Source organism: Ammospiza nelsoni, chromosome 9 (genome assembly GCF_027579445.1).
Source record: "Ammospiza nelsoni isolate bAmmNel1 chromosome 9, bAmmNel1.pri, whole genome shotgun sequence".
Classification (NCBI taxonomy): Eukaryota; Metazoa; Chordata; class Aves; order Passeriformes; family Passerellidae; genus Ammospiza; species Ammospiza nelsoni.
In genome coordinates, this window is record NC_080641.1 from 25,737,763 (window position 1) to 25,751,040 (window position 13,278).

At 43.8% G+C, this 13,278-nt stretch overlaps 1 protein-coding gene across 5 annotated transcripts in view; it reads left to right on the forward strand.

Moving 5' to 3' along the window:
* The window catches only part of PTPRF (protein tyrosine phosphatase receptor type F), a 374,428-nt gene that overhangs the window by 209,226 nt on the left and 151,924 nt on the right, over positions 1-13,278 (forward strand). The window lies entirely within an intron of this gene.

The following is a 13,278-nucleotide window of genomic DNA, read 5'->3' on the forward strand; positions in this document are numbered from 1 at the left end:
CTCAGATCCCCGGAGCAGGGGATGGTTGGTCCTTCAGGGTTTCTCATTCAGATGGAGCAGTGCACACACTGATGTGGGAGAGAGGCAAGCAGCACCAGACTGAGCTCAGCTGGTTTGTTCATGCTCAGGGGCTGTCCTGACCAGCATGTTGTGGAGGAGATGGAGGTGTGCATGTTGGGATCACGGGCTTGTGTGTCACCCCACTCAGGTGGGAGGAGGCTAAGGAGAGGATGTGCCGCTGGCACCTGCCTGTACAGTACAATCCCTTTGGCACTGGGAATGCATGGCCAGCTGCCCATGGCCAGGACCCAGCAGAGCAGAGCTGCTGTGGCTGTTCAGCTGTGCTGTGCCCAGAGCCAGCCTGGTTCTTCACTCAGGGCTCTGAATAAATCCCTCATGAGTGGAGTGGGGTTGGCTTCTTCATAAGTGCTTGCTTGAAGGCGTGGTAGGTTCATGGAATAGATGGGAGTAGTGAGGGCTGTTTGAGGTGTAATTGTTGGAGGTACAATTGCATACCTTAGTCTTTGACAATCTTTTGGTGCTTATATGAAACCTTAACAAAACCCACTTTACGAGCTCCTGCCTTAGGAACCCTTTACCTGAAAGGCACCAGATTCAGACTCTAAATCTTAATCTTCATTTCATGAGGCACCTGCTCATTTTCAGACTGTGTGTGACTATTTTAGAGAACTTGGAGCTTACTTTTAAACCCAAGATCCTTCTAGGAAAGGTTTTTAACTTTGGCAGAAGCTGTACACAGTTGTAACACTTTTCCTTTGGGAAAGCTGGCACTGATCATTTATGTTCTGAGAAAAGGCTGGTTTTCATTTTACAAAAGAAAGGGAATTAAACCACAGGTTAGGAAGAACAAGAATAAAGAATTCCCCTGCTTTTGTTTGTACAGGCCACATACTTCCTTACACAGCCCCAGTGGCATGGAAACCCTATGGTGACCTTGTCATTGTGCAGCACAGAATGGAGATTAATCTGGAGAGCAGTAGGTAATGAAATGAGTAGTTTTAGCTTTTTTCATTGGGTTTGCAGTGAGGTTATTAAGGGCTTTAAGTGAGAGAAATACATTGGCCACTCTTTTGGGGGGTGTTTACCTGAAGAGTGAGCTTAAAACATCATGATACAAAAGTCTGCAACCTCTTCTATTGGTGTGTGTATTTTGGTCAAAGACCAAGAGCTAGGAAATACTTGTTACCAGAAGGAACTGCAGGTGTTTAAGGCTGTGGTATTAACTTCAGCCATTAGGATGGCAAGGGACTGAAGGGTTTTTTTCCCAGTGCTTTTACTATTCAGCTTCCTTTTGCCTGCTTTTGTGTTCCTTAATCTCTTTGTACCTGGGCTTCCTACCTGTGAATGAGAGTGAAGATTCCTGCTAAATGTTCTGGTTTCCCAGAGAGACAATAAGAACAGACAAGTTAGGGCTGGTTATTCCTGGCTAACAGCATGTTGGAGGCTGGAGTTTGCAAAGAAAAATGCTCAGCTGTTGTATTTGCTCTGCAGTTAAATTTGCCTCATAGAGCTTCCTGATTAAAAAAGAAATCTCTGATATTGACACACGACAGGCACTCACTCTGGAGCAGACACTTCATGGACTTGCAGCAAAGTTTGTTGTGCTGCTTTAAGCTGAGGCCAGTGGCTACACAGCCAAGTAGCCCCCTCTCTCCAGGGAGCTGTTCCCTTTGCAAACAGACAGCACTCACTGGAGATCTTGGAAACTGGACAGGCTCTACTTGGACTTCTGACACAGTGAGGTGCCTTCTGGACAAGTTCCCAAACTGCCAGTCTCTCTGAAGTATATGCCAGAAAAATCTGTGTGAAGGTGTCTAACATCTTGATAACTTCTTAAAAAAAAATTCTGGTTTTTTTAAATCTACATGATGTAAGAGTGAATGTTGTGTTATTCCTATGCTGGTGTCTCCTGGGATGACTTTCACATTATATGGAAGTGATGATTTGAAACTAGTCTCTTTACTACTTCCTATCTCATAATCTATCTGTTCTCCCTCAAGCATTTCACACCAGCCTCCTTTTTGTGCTCCATTTCCTTTGTGATTGCATGGTTCTGCATCCTGAAGATTCTCAAAAGTACCTAAATATGTACAGGCAGAAAGGATTTCCAGAAATCAAAATTGTTTAATGTGTCTCTCATTAGCAGAAGCTGCAGGGGAGGGTAGAAGGACCAAAGCTGAGACTCTTCACAGCCTTGTGTGTGCTTGCTTTCCTCAGTCCCTGGCCCAAGAAAGTGTCTTTGCATTTGGCTATGAGCACAGCAGCACTTGTGTCGCTGAGCTTTGTAACCAAAGTTTGGTCACTCAGCCTTTCTTTCAGGGCCCATTGTGCTCTGTAGGTGAGGTGGAGATGCTGCTGTGTGCTGCAGATACTGATGCTCTTACAGTCCTCTCAGTCCTCTCCAAGGCTGGCAGTCCTCAGTTGTGATGCACAGTCTCATCCCTCCCATCCTGCAGGTGTTTGTGACCAGCACCTGCTCTTTCATAAGACAAAGCTGGGAGCAGTGAGTGCAAGACTTACAGGAAATTGTTCCTGGGCTGGAAACAAAGCAAAGGAGAAGCCTGCCACAGCCAGCCAGAGAAATTATTGTATTAAAGTCTGCTATCTCCCACTGAGCACTGGGTACATGTCATTTGCTGGTCAGACCAGTACTGACATATGTTACATGGGGATTTTGGTTTCTGCAGCTTTCTCCCCACTGCCTTGAAAAGCCAGTTTGGAAGTTTAGAGCCCCAGGGTGAGTAAGTAGCTGTTCTGGGGAGAGGGTGAAACTGGGAGTGTCACATGTGAGAAACAGGAATCCCACCTTTTCCAGGCCTCTCTGATTTTTTGTGTCATTGGGTAGATAGGACCAGGTGTGCTTCTGCTCTCTGCATCCCTTCAGGGCTTTTATTCTAAAAGTATGCTGCATTCTTTATGACAGTGGTCTGTGGGAAAAGCATGACAACCATGATAAAAAAGAACTGGAGGAAGGAACTGGGATTTATATTACTTTTAAAGTAATGCCTTCTCTTCTTTTTCATGTTGCCCTGCTTATCTGTGATGTTGGCTCACTCCCTCACAGCACCTCAGAACAAAATGAATTGTGCATATGGCTCTGCACTCTGGAACAGGCCTGTGGCAATAATGTCTGTTAGGTTGCTTGCATGGGTGCCCAGCACTTTTCCTTTCTGCTTCTAACATGAGGACAAAAGACTGAAATGCAGAATGTGTGTGCAGTGACCAGGCTTCCCAGCAGCCTGCACGTGTTGGTGCATGTGTGCACAGTTCCCTGTGGGCAGAACACTCAACTTTGTGCCCATTGGTTTGAACTTCATCTTTGAGAGATGTCATGGGTCGAGTGTGATGTGGCTGAGCAAAAATGAACTCTTATTAATTGGAGTGCTTATAAAAATCGAACTTTCATGGAGAAATGCTTTTGTAGCCTTCATTTTATACATCCTCCTCTGCAGTTAACAAGTTATTATCAAAGCATTATAAAAACATTATGTGCACAGTACTCATGCTTCACATAAACCCAGCATAGCTCAACTGCTCCCTTAGTCCCACAGAGACCGGACAGTGAAAAGCTGATGGAAACTCAGGTTGGAAAGTCAAGATAAGACTTTGCAGTAGAAGGTTAACCAAGCTGCTTTTGTCTCTGTGTTGAGGGTTCTGTGCTCTAACAGGACAGGCTGTGTGAGGATGGCAGCTTAGTTTATCTGGATCCCATAAGAGTTTTGCTGCCATACAGATCTTTCCTGGGAGGAAGGTGTCAGGTCTTTTTAGTAGCTTGTTATCTTAATTCTGGGACTGGAGGACAGGAGGAAACAAGTTAGAAGAGCTTTGGAGGTGACCAAGCCCAGCCCCCTGCTCAGGCCAGGGTCAGCTTCAGTTGGGCTGTGACAAGAACTGCTGCAGACTGGGTGGTGCATGCAGCCTCCCAGGGCACAGACATCTGCCAGGAAGGGGTGATGCAAATTCCTCTCTGCATGTGTAATGAATCTTCTGCCTTTTTTGTAATTAGGTGCTCATGCCTGCTCTTCCCTGCAGACATTAAAGGAGGCGGCTGGCTTTTAAAAAGCCAAATACTAAAGAAAGGAAGCCTGAGAGTGGAAGAATAGAACTTTTTTTTTTTTTTTTTTTTTTTTTTTTTTTCCAAAAGAAATAAATTTAGGCTAAGTTAGCAGTTAGATGTTCTTTATATGCATGAGGTGTAAGGCAGCTCATTACATTTCCACAGCTGCAAGTGAAGAGTGCTTATGCAGGTGCTGACTACCTGGAGCATTTTGGTTTTCCCTCCCAAGGAAGGCATGCCTGCAAACCACAAAGACCTTCTGGAAAAGCTGAATTACTTGAACCATCTGACAATGCTCAGGGAAAGCAAACTACAGGGTCCTTGTCTAAGTGTATAAGAAAAAAGATAACCTCCACTCATCCTCTGTTTCAAACCACCTTTTGAATTTAATAGGTTAAAATCTCTCAGAAACTCTGACCCTTGCTATGGTTGTAATTGGTGCTAATTAGAAATGTTTCCCTATTGATTGTGGGGATATCTCCAGGTGCACTACCTGGAGCCTTAGCTTTGGCTACTGAGCAATGTTTCCTGGTACCTTTTTCTCATGCCTCCCACTCTGAGGAAGCTGCAGGTGGGCAATACCCTGATTTCAGAGAGATGGAGTCAATCCCCCCAGCAGTTTAGTCAAGAGAGTCAGTGTTGGTGCCTGTACTGTCTTCACCAGTTATTTGAGTGCAGCTTGCACTCAAAGAGATTTCAAGGGGTAGGCAACAGTTAGTTCACTTTTGAGTTCAAGTACAAACAAAAATTATAAACCAATAGTACTTAATTTCTTGAACTTTTCTGCAAATTGGTGATGCTGTAAGAAGTAGCTTGGAAAGGTAAGTCAGGACTGATTACCTTGATGCATACAGGGCTGTACATTAAGTATTTCCATTGAATCCTTTGCCTTTAAATGTGTTGCTCCACAGCGCTGCTGGAGAAATGACACTTCAACTTTGGGTGATGAGCAAAATGCATTTTATTAAACTTCAGCTTTATTTAGGGGTAGAATAGTGGTTTTTTTTCAGAATTAACTAAGCAGAGCATGGGAAAGATGATGCTGTCCACCTACAGTCCCTGTCTATGCACACCTCTCCTCCTTACAGGCAATCTGTGGGCTATAAGAAATGTGACTGCAAGATTCAGTAAATGTGTGCTATGCACAAAAATGATGCAAAGGAAGGGAAGGAGAATTCAAAGACGAATATTCAGTAGGATGATAAATCAGAAGGCTGCATATTGTAATTAGGAGTAGCACTTCGATTTTTATGGGGTGGTAATTTCTTCATAATCTGAAATAATTGAGTCAAATGGTATTTTTGTTTTTCCCCCCTTCCCTAGGGAGAATAGAAGGGACTGGCTAGTTTGGTCCCACCCATACTTCATTCTTCTGCAATCTATTTATAGCCTCTGCAGAGGGCAGGGAAGGAGGGAGACCTTGGAGAAACAGAGAGGCTTAGCCTTGTTTGTTTTACCATTGAAACCCTGGCTTTAACTCCTTCCCTGCTCAGCTGCCCCAGGAGTATCAGAAATCTTTTACCTTTGTCAAATAAACAAGCACATCTCTTGCTGTCAGTTCTAAAAATGAAATATGTATGTTTTTAATTCCTCATTATTGCAGAGTGAGTGCCCCTCATTATTCATGAAGCTGTCGTGTGTTGCTGTGTGCTGGCCTCCCCTGTGCTGTGGCCGTGTGTGTGTAGCACACACGGGAAGCTCCCACCCTCTCCAGGGATGCTCTGCGGGCTCCACCGCGGCAGCGGGTGAGAGGAAGAGAGAGCCCGGCTGATTCTCTCAGATTCACTGTGCTGAGGAGATAAATGGAATTGCCAGAGGGTTACTAATACCCTTTAAAAGAAGAAATATTCTCTCTCCCAAAAGGATGTGGAAAAAATTAGAGCAATTACATTTGTATCATGAACCTCTGTACTGAAGGGAATGGGGAAGGGGAATAGGGAATGCAGTGGAAGTAACAGGATGGGGAGTTCCCATTCTGTGCTCCACGCTAAATAGCTGGGCTTAAAACTGGGACAGGAGAAAATATTTATCAGAAATTTCCTTAAATATGTTTTCTCACAAAGGAGAGGGATGAGCAGGGGGTGGATTTCCAGTATCACCAAGATGCAGAGTGTGTTACAGCTGCAAGTTCTGACACAATACAGCACTGCTCCTGTGCAGCACTGTTTGTGTACACAAAGAGAGCAGTCTTTCTCCAGCACCCTGTGTTGGTAGAGCAGCACTTCCCAAAGTGGGAATGAAAGCAAAGGTGGCTTTTTTTTCCCAGGTTAATGCCAATTGATTTTTGCTTGTTAAACTGGGTTGTCTCTGCTGCAGCCTACGCCACAGCGTAACTGGAGATGCCCTGCTTGTAAATGTCTGGGAAGTCAGTCTATTTTCCATCTGTAAGTAATGTTTGAGCGTTTAATGCAATTTATCTTCACTCACATCGCAGAAGATGTCAACACTAAAACATTTGCTGCAGACATCATAAACTCAAGACATTGGCAGGCACTGCTGAACAGAGCAGAAACAGTGGCAGCAAATACATATTTTTAAACCATCTGGCATGCAAGTGGTGTTGGATCAAAAATTAACGTGGTGTAAAAAACTCACCACTGTTTGTCAGATGACCTTTGGGCAGTCACCAGAGAAGTTGGTACTGCATATAAATGCACTTGAAACAGTGCAGTGTATCTCAGTTCATACTTCTGGGCCCTGTTCCCTCACTTGCCAGGTTTTGGAAACTAATAGGCTTATTTAGTAAGGTTTGGAAGCGGCTCAGATAAACGGGTGCCTTGAGGGCTTTGCGCACCACTTGCCTCTCTGCATACGCACTTCCTTCCCTCTGTGGCCTGCAGGGAAGCAGAGTTTTGAGAGCTGTGGGTGGGAATGATCCCTTTTCTTTTTTCTCCCCTTGTGTGTTTTGATGTTTAGCTTTCAAGCCAGTTTTCTCTTTATTGGGAGCAGCTTCCATAGGTGGTGTATACACGTGAATGTGTGCTCACCAACACGGGCACCACTGTGTATTTGTCTTTGTGGTGTACGGCTGTAGTGGGAAGAAGACTCATGGGGCTCATCATGTTTTGATGGAGAAGCCCCTTGAAAACAAGTAGCCCTGTTATTGCCAGTCTTTGGCAGAGGGTACCATATACTTCAGCAGGGACATCTCTGCAGACAGCTGTTCCCAAAATAAATGTTACAAAGTCTCAAGATTTCTCCCCTTTTCTTCCCAGAGGATTTCTAGTGCATTTCTGACCATGCATCAGATGAATGTGTGTTTACTGCTTCCTATGAGCAGCAAGCCAGCATGAGAAATTGTCAAATTTCTCAGCTAGCTCCTAAAGCAGGATTGAAAGTAGGGGCTCTACAAGCTAAAAGTTTGAAAAGCTGTGTGTGCAGTCTCCCTCAGTTACAGGTGTCTCAGAATGACCCCAGAGAAAAGTGGCCCATAGCTCCTTTCATGAAAAAGGCAGCTTCTACAACAGGCTGGCCACCCCCACACACAGCCACCACAATTCTGCTTTTAGTGGTTAAATTAGGCTTTAAAATACACCATGTAACAAAGATTGCTTAGAATTCAAAATGAGGTAAAAACAATGAAAAGAAAATGAAGCTACCATCTTTCTGGAGTACTGTTGGGTTGTCCTACAGCATCTCACTGTCTCACTGTTTATATGCATTTTGATGCATATAAAATAGCATGTCCACAAAAGACTTTTGAGACAAACACCCCATTACTCCACAGGCGTATGAAGAAATCCTCAGCACCCCCACATTTTCTTTTGCTGCAGCTTTGTCTTTTCCTGTGGAGAAAGAGGTAATTCTCAGATTAATGCTGTCTCTTTGTGAACAGACTTAACTAGGTTGCTCTATATCTCTGTCTTGGAGGCTGAATAATACACAGTGATAGCAATAGGAATCATCTGCTCCGTTAAAAGCAGCTGATAGTACATTTTCATTAGGAAAAAATGAAGAGGCTCAGTATGGAGTAAGCACCTGAGTTTCACAGTCTCTTTTTGGTAGGTTTATGTATACAGGAAGGGCAGCAACATCTCCTGGAATGTGAAGTTACCCTGAATTTACTGTCATCATTTGGAAAGTTCTTCTGTGGACAGATATTCCTTGCTGGAGGAGAGTTGCAGAGTAGGAGGAGGAATGGGATGCCCAGGTATCTTTGGGATTAGGAATGGGATATGAAATGGGAGACTTCTTCCAGAGCCCTTTGCATTCAGAGGACAGAGAGATGAGGAAATAACCAAGGACTGGACTTGGCTGCTGCACACAAGCACTAGCAACCTCTGGATTTCTGCAAATCTTTTGACAGAAATGCACATGAACTACACATTCTGCCTCCTGGGCCTACTGAATCAAATGGGGAGGTGCCATAGGCTGTGCTCAGGCATTCTTAGATACTGCTTTCCTTAGTCTCATAGGAAAGGTACTGATATCGTGGAGATCTCTGGTTCAGGCTTTAAATAACTTAGAACCAAACTACAAACGTATTTTTAGGTGACTTTAAAATATCCTGACATGTTTACCAAGCTGGCTTCAAACCAGCTAAAATGTGTAAACAGTTAATACAACATATTGCCAAGACAGAGAATTTTTGCTTTCTTACGGTGCGGGTTACAAAGTGCTTTTCTTCACCACACAAGCACTAAAAGGGAAGGAAAATGTAAATGTAAGCAACAGTGACACCTGACATAGTGTCGGTCTCCAAGCATCCTCCTGATGCATGCTAGCTCCACAACACCTTCTCCAAAGTCACATTTAGTATTCAGGCACACATTGAAAAAAATGAAACAAAACTACAGTGTACCACCTTCAGTCTAGCTTTCTAATGCTATATTGCTTAATAATTTAAGGACAGTGATAGCCTAAAAATTGCAGTCTTAGCAGCTTCACATAACCTGCATTAGACAGAGGAGGAATATCATATTTATTACGTACTCAAGATGTCTGACTTTATCAGGACAAAATCTTCCCTGTGTTTGCCACTATATCACTTAGAAGGGCTCAGCTATATGTTATATATTACTAACAAATCCATCTATAATCGTTTTAAGAGGCTGGTATTCATGGTCTCTGCTTCCCCCAGTGCTACTCATGGGGCCTCACTGAAATAAAGAGCAGATCTTCAGGGAGAGACAGAGGGAGAGTGGAGACAACTCGATTAGCACAAGCACTGGTGTTGTGCTGTCCTGGTGTCTTGCTCCTGGTGGTTTTCCCTTTCCCACAGAGGTGCCTGCCCTCAGTGGAACTCTCTGCCTGGCAGCTGTGGCACCAGGAGAAGTGTGGCTGTTCTGTCACCAGCTCTGCTGCTTGGGTGCTTTGCAGACAAAGATGGTATTTTCTAGTGTGATGCTTTTGGAAAGCGTCTTTCCAGTTTTGAGGGGTTTTTTTCTGATAAGGAAAATGTTACATCAATGCAGGACTTCGAGGTCATGGGAGTCACTTTTTAGCGAGGTAATTTCTGAGTTCAGGGGTCTTAGTATTCATATTATAATATATCTTTATGTTCATATGCTGCTACGGTTTTATCAGTACTAAACCAGAAAAATATATTCACCTCTTGAGAATGCAGATGCTTCATGGGGCCTGCTATTGACTGTAGCAAAGAAAGAATGTCATTTCTGGGCTTAGAAGATCTGTAGAAAGAACTGATCCCCTTGGGAGATCACAGTTTTTCCATAAATATGATGGGGAATATTGTGGTATTGGCAGTGACAGACACACAGAAATCTGTTCTTCCTCTCATACTGGTTTCTTCTTGCAGGCTTTGTGACTTTGTATAGGTTTTGTTTTTCAACTGACAGTCATCCTACAATCTTTAGCTCAGCTGGAATTACCTGCTTGGATTCCTCTTGATTTTCTCAAAGAATTCCCAGCCTTCTGGATTTTAGGCATTACTGTTAAATGTTTGCCACCTATCTCTCTGAGCTCTGGATTATGCTGCCGGCTGGCTGAGTTGGAAGAGTCTGTTCCCCTTTTATAGTTGTGATGATTAGCTGTTAATTCAGGTGCACTGTGCAGCCTCCAGATGCCTTCTTTGAAAAGGCCTCTGTGTTTCAGGAAGGATGGAATTACTCTGCTCAGAAGTGTTACATCTCCCCTGTTCTGTGCTGCAGGGGGGCAGCAGCCTTTATTTCCAGCGGGATGGTGTGAGAGTCGCCTGTCACAGCTCAGCTACAATGCCATACAATGCACTCGCCAGCCCCAGTAAATCAGCACAGCCACTGCTTGCTGGGCTGCTGTCTGATTCAGTGTATAACTCTTTTCACCACTGCAGAACTCACTCCTGAGATGTGGCACTGGTCAGCTGAATTTGCAGGACAAGGGATCAGCTAAATGTCACCGAGCCACGATAGCTCACATTCCTCTGTAATGTGGCAGCGGTGACAGCGTTATTAATAGGTGTAGGTACCTGTTCTGGATGCTTTATGGGAGCACAGTGGGCATAAATGGCAGTGAAGGGATTTGTTTGTGGGTTGAGTGACTTCACAGGATAACAAATGGTATCGCTGCCACGCTGTCAAGGACACAATTAATTCTGGTTGCGCGGTACAGTTAATTTGGTATGCATCTCAAATGTTTTCAATGAGCTTTGCATGCAGATTCAGTGGACCGTAAGAAAAGTTTCTTTTTAGCCCTCAAATCTGCCTCATCTATTTTAACGTGATTCTAAAGGGACCTGACTGTCCCTTTATGTGAAACAGAGCTGCTGGTTGAAGTCAGAGGCACTCTGCTCTGTGCTCTCCCTCTCCCTGGGGGCACTTGGGCTGATTGCCTTTTTGTGAGACTTCAAACTCTGCGGTATCAGCCTCCTAATCAGCTCCTAGAGCCCTCTGGGTGCGGGGCCATCACCCACGAGTGGCCATCTGTAGCCTTTGGGGAGCTGCAGTTAAAGGGTGATGCTGGCCCTTATTAATGGAAATGAAAGCCTGGTTTAACCATTCTGTTCAAATCTCTCGTGTATTTCCAGGCCATCAAATATAAAATTGAAGTACCTAACACAAGAACTCAGCTTTGTACATGTTGGAAAAAATGTGCTGATTTATTTATTACTATTCTTATTTAATTCATAGTAAAGAAATGGTAACACACAGAGTAACAGATTTTTAATTACCATTCTTCCTAGCCATCTCTGTCTCTTTTGTTTTCCACTTAGGTAGGAGAAAGTCAAGTTTGTTGTTATAACAGCAAACTCGGTAGTAATGGCAGCAAAGAAAGAATGAACTCTTTGTTTAGGAACTCAAGTGTGGAGAGGGGGAAAAACTCCTTGTAAAAAAAGGAAGATGGGGAGAGGGTAGTAACTTAAATGCAGCTATTAAGCCATATTATTGGGACCCTGGGTTTGTTCTTAATGGAGGGAAATTAGCAATGCAAATATTTCTAGTCACCAATTATCCATGATATAAATAGGTCGGAAATTTGCACTGTTAATACCAGCCGAGTTGAAACCTTTTCTAAGCAGTTCATCAGCAGAGAGATTTTGGGTTTTTTTTTCTGATTTGTATTCCTGTGGCTTGTTAAAGGCTTGAAGAGGGGGAGGAGAAACGGAGTAGGAGAAAAACAGGTTTAATGGGCTGTAAGGAGCAAAACTCTCTTCTGTTACTTCTACTGTAAACAAAACAATCAGCTGAAGCCTGGCTTTGTTTAAAAAAGGAAAAAAATGTAAATAGCAGTGATTCTCCTGTGCTCTTCGATACTCTTAAGTGCCTTCCATACAGGGTTTTATGCTTTAAATATCAACCAAGAGGCATTAAAGGCACATAAGTGCCACAACCACTCTCCCCAGCCAGTATTTCTGTAGAGGGTTCAATTAATCCAGGCTGTGGTGAGAGATGTGGCGAGGTTGGGGTGCCATGCTGGTAGGCACCATGGATCAGTCTCCAAAACTCTTCCTTGGTAGGTCTTCAGAGCTTTTCAAGGCACCCAAATATTAGAAACTACTTATAACTAACAGATTTTACTGAATGAAATATCTTATTCAGGCACCAGATGTTTCTGTTGCAAACTGAATACCCACACAGACACATGGAGATGCGCCTGCTTTCCTGTCTGCTGTTTAATTTTTAATTATATGAATTGAGCGATTGTGGGTTGCATGTTTTGTTCCAGTCTGCTCTTTCATGGTGACTTCCCACTAAGAAAAACAGCAGCTTTTCTGGTGCACAAAATCACGAGATAGCCCAACACAATTGTACTGACAGAAAAGGGTTTTTGTGAGTTTGGTATTTGTATTATGGCACACGGTAGCTCAGGCTGTGGAATAACTCCTCTGTCCTTCAACATACTCACTACCTCTCCTAGAGAGGTGAGGTCCTCAACCCTGGGTAATTCTTTGAAGTAGCCATACATTTAGAATTTTAAAAATAAACAAAGGGGAAGGGAAAGGAATTTTTAGTCTTGCGTTTACTGTCTTCTTCTGGAGGCTGTAAGTCTCTGGCTTACCGCATGGGGAGAGGTAGGCCCTCAGCTTTTGTTGGGACTTCTGCTGGAATAGTAATGTTCTTCTTTATGATATGTCACCACTGCCCAGTGAACTAGGAGAATGGAATTAAAGACTGCAGAGATAGCTTGAGTGCTTTCTTCCTCCTGCAAATTCCTAGCAGGTGTACAGATAGTGTGTGTGATAGCTGTACCTGCTGTGAGGTGGGTGTCGTGTTCTAGCACTGATGAATTGGGAATTTTGCTATCCTTGAGGTCCACAAAGCGACACAGTCCAAACTCAGGCTTAAAGGCAGAAAACCACTCTATCCTTGGTTTCATTTTACCTAGCAGACCTTGCTGTTGGAACACAGGCACCCCAAGCTCTGTAAACTGCCTTGTGGATCGTTCTGTGAGCAGTTCCTTGGCTTGCAAAGGAAGTGTTCCACGTGAAGAGTTGGCATCACTGATACTTTTGGAGTGACAGACTGGGGTTCAAATGCATGCGTTGCTCTGTATGAGTTTTCTCTGCAAGGAGAGATGGTCCTATTGCCTTGACATTTTTTACCACATTGGCTTATGTGGAATTAGCAGGGACGCTCTCAGAAGTTTAGGAATGTGGCATTGAAAATAACCAGTGCTCTGCACGACACCATTTCCCTGTTGCACTCATAAGAAGAGTTTGCAAGGGCTTTTCAGTAGTAGTTGGATGTGCTGGCAGGCCAAGCCAGGCTGTGATCTGTGCCTGCAACTGGTCTGGTCCCATGCACGACAAATTATTTGACAAG